Source organism: Ixodes scapularis, unplaced genomic scaffold (assembly GCF_016920785.2).
Source record: "Ixodes scapularis isolate PalLabHiFi unplaced genomic scaffold, ASM1692078v2 ptg000460l_1___fragment_1__unscaffolded, whole genome shotgun sequence".
NCBI lineage: Eukaryota > Metazoa > Arthropoda > Arachnida > Ixodida > Ixodidae > Ixodes > Ixodes scapularis.
The window spans coordinates 382,594-394,613 of NW_024609981.1; the positions used below are offsets into that span (position 1 = coordinate 382,594).

Below are 12,020 nucleotides of genomic sequence, written 5' to 3' on the forward strand. Positions count from 1 at the left end.
TTCCAATGAATTCAACTGACAAACTCAAAACCGCATTTATCACGCCAGACGGTTTATACGAATTCAATGTTATGCCGTTCGGCCTATGCAATGCCCCGACCACCTTCGAACGCCTGATGGGCACTGTTCTTCGAGGATTGAAGTGGAAAATCTGCGTTGCTATTTAGATGACATTATTATTGTTTGCACCAATGTTCGCAGTTCATCTGGAACATGTGGCCACAGTTCTATCGTGCATTGCAAACGCGAATTCAAAACTAAACACCAAAAAGTGTCACTTCGCAGCGAGAGAAATCAAAGTGCTAGGCCAGGTAGTATCGAATAAGGGTGTTCGACCTGACCCGAACAAATTCGAGCTGTCACCGAATGTCCTACCTCAAAACAATTAAGGAGCTTCGAGTTTTCTAGGTCTGTGCTCATATTTTCGCCGGTTTGTCTGAGGATTCGCAATCATCGCCGCCCCCTTACACACCTTATTAGACACAACAAAGCATTTTCATTGTTCTCCAGAGTGCCAACATACCTTCGATCAGCTCGTTACTCGTTTGACACAAGACCCAATCATGTGTCATTTTAACCCCTCAGCACCGACTGAGATCAACACTGATGCCAGTGGTTATGGGATAGGCGCAGTCCTGATACAACGCAAATCACTTCAACTTGGAAAGGTCGTAGCGTATGCTAGTCGCACCCTCTCGAAGGCTTAACGTAACTATTCGACAACTGAAAAAGAATGCCTAGCAATTATCTGGGCTACTGCCAAATTTCGACCATACCTGTACGGCCGGCACTTCAACATCATCACGGACCATCACGCCCTTTGTTGGCTCATGTCATTAAAGGACCCCTCTGGACGTTTGGGGGGCTGGTCACTTCGACTACAGGAGTACGACGTTTCAGTGACATATAGATCTGGACGCAAGCATCAAGACGCCGACGCTCTTTCACGTTGCCCTCTACCGACGATCGAAACTCAAGACGACAGCCCCATCACATTGGCTTCTCTGTCTCTCGATACGGTGGCAGAAGAACAACTTCAAGATCCTGGTACTGCCGCCCTTGTGCAACATATCACAGGTATATTCACTTCCGACAACCGCAAGTTCTGCAAACGAGCGCGACATTTTTTTGTTCGAGATGGCCTCTTGTACCGCCGTAACTACTCCACCGATGGTCAGCGATGGTTATTAGCCCTACCTCGCCAACTTCGTATGGATGTGATACGGTGCTTGCATGACGATCTAACGTCTGGCCATCTTGGCATCTCGAAGACCTACCAACGTGTACGCGGCCGATATTACTGGTCCGGCATATAGCGCTCCATACAAAAATATGTTCCTTCTTGGCTACTATGCCAACAACGGAAACAACCACCCCAGCAGCCCGCTGGCTTGCTACAACCCATACTTGTTCCCGAGAAACCATTTGAACGAGTGGGAATTGACCTGTATGGCCCTCTTCCCAAATCATCGCAAGGAAACCACTGGGTTGTCGTCGCCATTGACCATTTGACACGCTACGCTGAGACTGCCGCATTGCCCCACGCAGACTCTCACGAAGTCGCATCATTTATTTTACATAGTATAGTACTGCGGCATGAATCTCCTCGCGAGCTATTCAGCGACCGGGGAACAGTTTTTCCATCCCAAGTTGTCGAAAACATTCTAAGAGAGTGTAATGTTATTCATCGTTGCACGTCCGCCTATCACCCCCAGACCAACGGCCTTACGGCACGTTTTAATCGCACACTTTCAGATATGCCTTCTATGTATGTCTCCCAGGACCACGACAACTGGGACCGTATACTACCATTCATCACTTTCGCCGACAACACCGCCACTCAAGACACGACACACTACTCCCCTTTTATCCTCACATATAATCGCGAAGTGTCATGCACACTGGACACAATCCTGCGTTATCGACCAGATGTTACCGAGCATACCACCTTTGCTGAAGACATGAACTGCACAGAAGAATGTCGGCAGTTAGCTCGTTTTCGCACATCTGAGCATCAGAACCACGAAAAGCACCGTTATGATGACCATCACCGTTCCGTAACCTACAACAACGGTGATTTGGTGTGGGTATGGATGCCCATGAAACAGCCTGGACTTTATTCGAAACCTCTTCGCAAATATCATGGCCCTTACAAAGTCCTAGAATCAACATCACCAATCAATTACAAGGTGGAACTCGTCCCCCCTCCCAGCGACCGTCGCCATCGAGAGATCATTCACGTGTAACGGATGAAGCCCTACTTCTCCTCGGACCCCCCAACTCCTTCTGCCTGGATGGCACCATCCTGATGGGGGGAATAGTAGCGAAGACGACGCTGTGCGATGGGACCGGGGAAGAAGACAACGATCGCGCGCGCCTTTTTTTGAATTTCGGCTAAGAGTCTGGGCACACGGTAGTAAAAGCGGACCTGTCCTGACTCCCACCACCTGGTCTTCCCTGTACGCTACAATGTATATTCTTTACATATTTACCCGTAGACATATACATGTTGTCAGAAGAAAAATATTACAAAGTTTCTTTCTACAAAAATAAGCTACGTATCGCCTAACGCCCAGTCTCCGCCCAAAGGTAGCGCTAGAGGTCACAACAAGGTGCCAAACTTTCAGCCCGATCCGATGCTTTATTCAAAACTTATAAGTCATTTTCCGAAAATTTCAATGGGAAAATGAAGCCTATTTTCGCCCGTTTTTGGTACCTAATGCCATAGAGCTCCGTCTATTCAAAACCTCCGTCGGCCGCCATTTTCCCAGTAAAATTTCAGAAAATCACTTATCACTTTTGAATAAGGTATGGAATCGGGCTGAAAATTTAATATCTGGTTGTGACCTCTAGCGCTACCTTTGGGGGGAGAATGAGCATTCGGCGATGCCAAGTTTATTTTTGCGGTAAAAACAAAGCCGTAAATATTATTGTGGCACCCTCCACATGTTGCATCGACAGGCACCACTTCATTGTAATTTATTATCACGAAATAATTTTATAATATGTTTAAATGCTTCACAAATACAGTTATCAACAATTTTAGTACATGATTAAGGGAAACAGCGCTGTAAGACAAGGACAAAAATAAGAAACATACTACTGGACAGGCACTGACTCACAACAATATGGTTCACTAAAAGAAAACGAAGACAGAACACAAAACCCTTCACAGGTGCGCCCGGCACGCAGCACCCATGATACCAAGGGAGCAGTCAGCGCCCGTCCAGTGGTTTGTGTTTCTTCTCCTTGTCCTTACCTTGTAGCTCTGTTTGCCTCTATAATGGGCAACGACTGCCAACTAGCTCAACTTTCGGCAATATGACATTGCGGAAGTGTTTGGGAGAAGATCCAGAGACGGAAAGTGGCGGTGAAGAGGAAGGAGGGGAGAGTGTTCTGTGGACATGCCCCCATTAAAGAAGAAATATCTGTCTCTACCCATTCCTTCTTCCAACGCCACGGGCACTCATGTTTCTTTTTGATTCTGTTTAGTTGATGGATAGATTGATTAAGGCTTTATGGCGCAAGAATATCTAGGCCTACGATGCGCCATAGACAGATTTTCGCAGAAATGGTTTCAGAGAGAGAAAGACTTTAGTAGCTTGCGATAGATTAAAACTATGTGCTCGATTTGTAAATAGGGCTTGGAGTCGGAATATATAATCAATCCATGTAAAAGTCTCATATCTTAAAAAAAACTAAAAACAGAGCTATGTGCGATAAGTGGCTCCGAGTAGGATCGTAAGGCGTAACTACGTATGCTCCTGATATATTTGAGAAAATATTTACGTTTCGCAGACGTTGAACATTCAAGCAATACGTCTTGAACAGTAAATGGCCCATTGCAGTGCTCACAGTCGGAAGCCACTTCCTTACGCATAAGATGACCGTGAGTGAGGTGCCTGTGAGCTATCCTCAGTCGGCACAATACAACCTCATGAACACTTGCACTCTCCCACTCACTGAGCAATGGCATTACTGTATGGAGCTTGGTATTTACATTTTCATTGCACTTTTACTACCAGTTTTGGGTGACACGAGGTTTTACGAGTCTATTGTAATCCCTATATGGGATATTATGCAAGTCGACTTCCCTTTCACCAGCAGAACGTGCTTTCAATCCCTTTTTTTTAGAGCGCAGCTCTTAGGCGCTCGTTTCCGGCTTGAGAGGCGTCGCCGTCGACGTAACCGCGTGGTGCATTACGGGAAATGTCCCATAATGCACCGCGCGGGGGGGGGGGGGGGGGGAAGAGGAGGGCGAAGAGGGCGAGGGGGAGGGTTACAGCAACACCTCCTAGAAGACAAGGCCGTAGCGCTCTTCTCGTGACGTCGCAAAGGAAGGCCATCAGGGGCTCGCGTCGAAGCGAATGCAACGCGCGTAGATCGACCGTCGTAACGCGTTTTTAGTAACATACGTGTGTCATATTAGCTAAAATGAAAGCTGCACATAGCAACCGGTCTAGAAAACATTTTATTACACGAGCAAAATATTACACCGCTAAATAATCGGTACGAAATGGCACGAGGTATGCGTACAAGACGTCTATAGAAAAATGTGATTGTTTTAAGTTGAAAACATTGAGTCATACAATTATTGTTGTAGGAATGCATATTTTATGCAGAAATACTTCGACAAAATCGCGAGACACGCAGTGATTTGGAAACAGCAAAACAGAACAGTTAAAAATCAGGTAGACGCAATCAGCGCGGACAAGGAAGACAAGTGTTTGTCACGATCATGCAAGCGACGTTATGGCGTGCAGTCACTGAATTCTTGCATCATACCCCGGCCAGATGGAAAAATTAATGTAATTTCCATCGAATGACACTATGGGGTCGACAAATCCGCTTGCGGCGCTCGTATAATCACTGAAAACCGTGAGCTAATTAAATCCTATATCACTATATGAAAATATATTAACTTTTCCGTGTGGCAGGGGCACTAAATTTACTACTTAGTCTACTAATTTACTTCTCCCTACGGGCTCGAGCTGCCTTAGAACAAAACATAACTTATTTGTATATAATAATTCTATTACCTTAATACAGTTAAGATTCTAGTATAAACGCGGAAAAGGCAATAAAATAACTTCAGTATAAATAAACACAGGACCACAAACAATGCACTTTCAATAATCACACAAACTTGTTTTTCACCTTCCAGTGAAAACCAGATTAGCGTGTATATTTACAAATGTCGACGCAACTGCACACGAATAGTGACTAAGAACGAAATTGCAATCTTTCATGCGATTAAAAAAAAGGATTGCAGCATTTTACTTGCGTCCTACATGACCAAGAAAGCCCGTAAATAAGTTGTTTCTCACCTGTCGATTGTATCCATACGTCCCACAATATCCGTGACGAGCACATTTGAACACGAACTCCAAGAAGCCTCTCTCTATCGAGAGAGAGGTCTATCGATTAATTGACCAGTCTTCGTTGGCTAGTTGTCACACATGTCACTTAAACCGTAGCAGAACTTGTTTCACGAATCCACGTAAATGCCGTAGTATCAAGCGAGCACAAAAAAAACTACCCGAGACTTCGGTGATGACAGAAATACGACGGGAAACAAGTCTCGAAAGTACCACACACGAGAGCAGCGGCGACGAAAGGCTTGACGTTGTCGACCCATCTCTTGCTCGTGTGCGCTCCCTGCGACAATGACTGAATTTCTTTTCGGTTTCCCTCCCTTCTGAGATGTCTCACCGTTCCTTTTCAGACAGTGAGCTGCTCACACACAACGTAAATTTACCAGAATCGGAGCCATGTGGCATCGGCAGCATCGCAGCCGCTCCTTTCAAAAAGTGTGGGATGCTGCGGAACTGCACGTAGTCCCGCGGTTACGGGGATACTCATAAATATAAATTTGGTACTCTCAACCTTGGTAACGCGTTGCATATTACGTTTATATTAAATATACAACAAATTGTACAAGACTGCGCCTTTAAAACGTATATTAATATCGGATAAACGCGCATGAACACCACTGCGCCGCTTAACAAGGTACAATTTGTTTCACGTCGATAGCGTATTCTCGCGTAGTTGCGCCATGGACTTCCTTCCTCCGACATTGTGACGTAACCTCTCAGAGCGCTCTGAACTTCTTCTCTAGGAGGTGTTGGTTGAAAGAGGGTGAGGTGGACGAGGGGGAGGGGAGGAGGAGCGGGAGGAGGAGGAGGCGGGGTGAAAGGAGGAGGGCGAGGAGGACGGAGGAGGGGGAGGGGAAGGTGGGAGCTTGAAGGAGGAGGGGAGAAGAAGGGGAGGAGGAGGAGGGAGGAGGGGGATACCCTCCCCTCAGTACCCTTCCCTCCTTCTCCTCAAGAGCTGCGCTCCGATTCGGCTTTACAGGTTGTTGTGAACGTCTTTCTTTTTCTTTCATTTCTGGTTATTTCAATGCCCTCTTCCCGCCAAAGTGACACGCGAAGACCATGATGACCGACGCCTTGCGAGGGCGGAAGCTGTGGCCCGCCATTATGGGTCCAAACCCGGCGTTAATTATGTGGACGCCTCCGGCCCACACCATGGAGGATGGTACACTGCCACAGTCGTCCACGAAACCATAACATGTTACGGCCTTAGCTTCAGGGCCCGCGACACAACTCATGTGGAGGACATCGCCATAGCATTGGTTACTACCCACCCCGACTCAAAATACAGGGTGTCACAAAAGAAAACTTGTAGGGTCTTTTTTATCGCAGAAATAAACTAGGCATCACCGAACGCTCATACTCCGCCCAAAGGTAGCGCTAGAGGCCAGAACCAGTTGCCAAAGGTTCAGCCCGATCCGATAACTTAAGCAAAAGTTATGAGTGATTTTCTGAACATTTCAATGGGAAAATGGCGGCCGACGGAGTTTTCGAATACGTGGGGCTCTATGGCACCAGAAACCGAAAACGGGCAAAAATGGGCTCCATTTTCCCATTGAGAATTTCAGAAAATCAGTTATAACTTCTGATGAAGTTATCGGATCAGGCTAAAAGTTCGGTATCTGGTTGTGACCTCTAGCGCTACTTTTGGGCGGAGAATGGGCACTCGGCGATGCCTAGTTTAATTTTGCGGTGAAAAAACCTTGTAAAGTTTCTTTTGTGACACCCTGTATATCATTACCGACTCGCGAGGGGCCTGTCGGAACGTCGAACAGGGCTGGACTTCTTATCTAGCCTATCGAATCCTTCAAAATAGCTCCTACATCGGAAACCCCGCTGACCGCTTCATTATTTGGGCTCCTGCTCACCAGGGGCTGGCTGGAAACGAGGCTGCTGACGTTGCCGCCCGCGCGCTCTCTCTCTGGGAAGTTTCCTCCTCCCCCTCCGGACAGGGCGCTGATCCTAATCCAGCTTACACCTTCAAAGATATCGTCAGTTACTACCAATCTGGCCGCAGCCTTTACCCCTGCCCGTGTGAAGGCTTTTCAAAGGCGGATGAGCGGCTCTTACTCCGCTTTACACCAATACGTTGCTCTGCCCGCCAACCCTAGAAAAATGTGATCCTACTTTCATCGGCAGCTGCACGCACTGTGGAGAGGTGTCTTTGGGCATATACTACATGGTGTGGGCCTGCCCTTTGAATCCCGCTATCCCCCCTCACCCAAACCCAACTCGGAAGGACTGGGAGGCGACCCTGCTCGGCTGCTCTGACCTGCAGGCCCAACGAGCCTTAATCGGGCGAGCCCGGGCGGCAGCTGACGCCACTGGGATCCCGAACTAGGGATCTCAACCTAGTATCTGTAGGGGCTGGCCCCTTCTGGGTCAGCTGATTCATAACCTCATGTCAATAAATGTTTTCCACGACCACCAATTCGGCATTACAGGGTGTTGTAAACGTCTTTCTTTTTTCATTTATTTCTGTTTATATCAACGTGGCTGGAAACCCAAAAAATATTTCGATTTTTTTTTTCTGGAAGCAAGGTTTTTTTTTCACAGCTCTATGATTTTCGAGTTTTTAGCAGCTTCGAGTAATGTGAGTGCTCGTAGAAAACTAAGTGAGTCAGTGAAGACGACAGAGTGCACGCGGTTTGTTTTCACAATGCGGTCATTGGCAAGACGTAGATCGCATTGTTCTGACGTTAGAATGGTGGTTGCGGATGCAATTCGAGGGGTACATAAGAAGAGAGTCCAACCATGCCGCATCCAACAGCTGTATCCTTCTTCAAGCCATTGTGCAGCAGGAGCAGCGCACAAAATATCTACTGTAAAGTTCAAAAACCTGTTGTCTCATGCGCTCTGGAGGAGCGTCTTTCTTAGTTTATTTGGTTAGTGAGTAGTCAAAGAAAATGAGGTTTCAATCCCATGGGGTTACAGATTGTGAGATAGGGGTTACTGCAATTGCACCAGTCAGTACAATATAATCTACAGTGCACGCGTTTCTCATGCTGAACGGAGGTATAGCAGTGGGCTTGTTTACAAAGATGCCGTTGTATCTCGTTTCTGCTACAGCATCTTGGCAAGGGTGTAGGAGAGCTGAACGAATCGTGCGTAAATACATGAGTCCTAAAGCAGATTTCCCTCCCTCCAGCGGCCATTAATTTGTTCCTGAATGAAGGCTAGCGATAAGCGATATGCGGAAGGCACCAGCCGAGTGATGCAGCCCTTGGTGATAGACAGGATCAAGCATTTTAGAGCTGATGACATCGCCGATTAAGAGATAATGCTTTCATAAACCAAAAACGAGCTAATCAGTAATCTATTGATTCGTTGAAGGCAGAGTTGGTCAGAGCCCCGAGATGTGTGAGAAAGCACTTGAAAAGTGTTTAGTGATTTTGGCATTTCTCTTTTATATCCTTAACATGAGAAACAAAATAAAACTGGTAGTCGAAAATACTCCCTAATAATGTGTGTTCTTGTTTTGTTGGGATTTGGGTAAAGTGCATGGTGACTGAGGGGACCCGCTAAGGGTCCCCTCCCTGTAGGCGAGAGACGCAAACACACACAATTGTTTTTAGGAAAATTTTCGAACCTATTTTGATCTTCCCACGTTAGTAAATTGTTTACCGTTAGTTCAACCCTACGTTCATACAAAGTAGGGTTGCAAGAGGAGACATATCTTTGGAGGTCGTCAATATAAAGAGAATAGTGAGCAGACGATGGATTAGCCAAGATATAGAGTTCATTTTTTACTGTAAAAATGTGACAATCAAGATGCCTGCCTGAGGGACTCTCTTTTCTTGGCAGAACCCTTGAGAGTAGGCTGTGTCCAAACTCACACGGAAGATTTGCGTCACCAGAGAGCTCTGAAGGAATGCTATTATCCTGCCACGAATTCCAAAGCTATACAAATTCTGAAGGAAACCGTGCCGTCATGCAGTGTCGTAAGCATCCACCAAATTGAAAAGGACAGACAAGCAGTACTGCCCATGTACAAAGGCCTCACCAAATGTAGTCTTTAAACGACTCAGGTTTGTCTAATGTATATCAAGACCGCCGGAAACCCAATTTGTATTTATAAAGAAAGTTTTTTTTTTTTTAAACAAAACATGTTTCTTGGTGACAATCCTTTCCAAAGCTTTACTGAGACAAATTGTTTGCGTAATCCTGCGGTAGCTGTATGCACACGATGCATCTTCTGCCTTTAGCACCGCAATAGTGGTTGCCATTCTGCATGATGACGGGAATGTACTTTCCTGCCAAATGCCGTTGTACAGGTACAGGACTAAATCGAGCGTGCAGGGATGAAGCTGGGTAAGCATATGATAATAAATTACGTCTGGTTCAGCAGCCGTAGGCTTTACTTCGCGTAGCACCCGCTTCATCTCATTCAGAGTAAGGAGATTTTCGTAAGATTCCCGGGTAAAGCCGGATGTTCGAATAGATTGCCGCTCTGCTTGAGCCTTGTGCTTCAACAAAGCCGCTGAAGAATTCGGGGAGCTCGATTCCTGATCAAAGTGTTCCTCGAGGAGATTCGCCTGCTGTCAGAGGCTCTCGGGACACAGTCCATCTTCAGAAAGCGCTACAAAAAACGCGCGCAAGTACACATTGACTTTATTATTTTTTTCCTTTTTTTGCTGCTGGCAGTACTGCTAATAGAAGAAGCATATCCTTGAAAACTCTGGCACTTTGCGCGGGAACAAATAGCACAAGCCTTCATTATTTTGAAACTGGTTAGGTTGGCCACTGTCAAACAGTGTAAAAAATTGCCCCATGATCTGTTCCACATTTTTCTTGATTCTTCACAGCCAGCATTCCATAGTTTAGAACGACCGTGTAGATGAGGTGACATCATTGGGATAACATAGGAACAGGAAGTATGTGACTTCTAAACAGATTGGTAACTTCGTCAACTTACATTTGTTAAATGATGTGCAAGTAAGCTGGGTCACTTGGCTGAAAATAGGACAGTTTGCATCCTCGTGCTTCAACCAGAGAGTTCCTGTGCGTTGTGTGACAGTTAGATTCACTTGGTTTAAACTTATCGGAAAAAAATCGCTCCCTTAGGAATTGGAATCAACAGCCCAAGAAAGGAGAGGAAATCATGTTTGGTTGCTAAGGGGGAGATCGTTGGACGGAAAGGATCGACTTGAGGAACTAGTACATGTTGGCTCAATTTTGTTCAGCAAGCATAAATCTATTGAGGAAAAAACTGCTCTATCATTGAGGCACACGTGCCTCGTATTTCACTACCTCAAGTGAGTTATGATCATTGACATCGCCATAGATTAAGGCTGATTGGGGACTTTGGTCGCGAAGAGATTCAAGCTTTTCGCGAGATAGAGGGTAGCTTGGAGGAACGCGGACAGAATAGGCAGTTACCAATTGGTCATAGAGGACAGGAACTTCCGCAGCGTTTAATGTTGTATTTAAAGGAAACTCAACAGATGGAGTAGACCAATGGACAACTACGCTACCCCACCAGAGGTTTGGGGAAAAAAAGGATATCTACGAAAAACCTGAAAATGACATAGGATGTTAGAATGACTGACGTTCAAATGTGTTTCTTGGAGACAAAAGGCTAATGGTTGATGAAGGCCTAACAGTGAGCATACATCGTCATAGTTACAAAACAACCCACGACAGCTCTATTTAAGGAATACGTCTGCCATCATGTATGAGATAAAATTAAAAGCCCATGGTACGACCTTAAATTACTTCCCCCGTGCATTTTAAGTGTCCTTTGGCCTACTATTGTTACCCCCCCCCCCCCCCCCCCCAGACCGGAGTTAAAAAATCCGTACTCAATTGAGACCTGTACTCATCAGAGCTAAGCCCACACTCGTCCATTGGTTGAGCTGGTGGCGCCACAGGCTAGCCCTTAGACGCCTGTGCTTACGACGGCTGACCAGGATTCCGAGGCAGCCAAAGATGCGAAGGGGTAATTCCCGACCTCTAGGATGCAAATTTTTGGGAGGGGAGGGGTTGCACACCCCAGCGCTTGGATGAATCCTAAAGAACCAGAATCAATATCTCACTCTGTGGGTGGAGCGGCTTATCCCACTTTAGATGACGGGGCGGGGGCTGGGAGGGCAGGGGAGGGGGGGGGGGGGTTGGGCACAGGTCATTTGTTGACGTCTCTGTTCCAGTTGACACCGCTGACCGCGCAAGTCCCCTTCATACGACATCAGCGAATGAACTTTTGGGTTGAAAAGAGTATCGCTTTCTAGGTTCCAGATACGAAATGTTTTCTTTGGCCTTCGAAAAAAATTCCTTCTCCTGTATACAGAGGAGGCAGGAACGGCAATATGATGGGTGAGCTCCCCGACAGTTCACACATGTTACTACGGCACTTGTTGGTAGGGTAAGCGTTGCTTGCATATTCAGGAGAAATAGCGTTTCCTCTGCAGGTCAGCTACACATCTCAAAGCTTTGGCAGCGGAAACAACGCCTTGGATTGGGGATCAACGGACGGACCTTGGCAGTTTCGGTACCAGGCCTTGACTGTTACGGAGAGCGTTGTCGATTGAATGTTGAGACAGTCTGTTTTGTGTCTCGTTCCTCACCATCGCGACGGAGGATGATATGTCGTACAGCAGCGATCCCTTGAAATTTGTTCTTCAAGGATCTCGTCCGTGGAAATGCCAAAAA

The 12,020-nt window shown here is 46.4% G+C and overlaps 1 pseudogene; it reads left to right on the forward strand.

The window, feature by feature from the left end:
• The first annotated feature begins 6,400 nt into the window (after positions 1-6,400).
• LOC115313561 lies at positions 6,401-7,713 on the forward strand (annotated as a pseudogene).
• Positions 7,714-12,020: the final 4,307 nt, after the last annotated feature.